This window comes from Olea europaea, unplaced genomic scaffold, assembly GCF_002742605.1.
Source record: "Olea europaea var. sylvestris unplaced genomic scaffold, O_europaea_v1 scaffold903, whole genome shotgun sequence".
Taxonomy (NCBI): Eukaryota; Viridiplantae; Streptophyta; class Magnoliopsida; order Lamiales; family Oleaceae; genus Olea; species Olea europaea.
Genome location: NW_019267504.1, coordinates 257790 through 258145, shown reverse-complemented (window position 1 = coordinate 258145; position 356 = coordinate 257790).

The window sequence follows — 356 nt, the reverse complement described above, 5'->3', positions numbered from 1 at the left end:
TAGGCACTCTTAATTTCCATGTAGAAATTTCTTATCTCTTTCTCTAGAACCCGAAGGTCCACTAGCATTCCATGCATATTTAATCGCATAAGGAAACGTAAACACTTTGCACATAAATGTATCTTACCTCGTTGAATCTACAGTATGTTGAAAATCGTTCCTCCACTTTGAAAGTATGTGATTAAAATACTCGATGTATGAAATTCTATTTCTAATGCTGCTTTCTGTCTTCCTTTTTCTCTCCTTTCTCTCTCTCTTTTATCTTTCTCTTTCTCTATTTCACGTGTGAATTTTTGGTGTGGTAAAATGTGGGATTCTAGCCTACTATTTATAGGTGTAGACTAGAGTAGAAGATA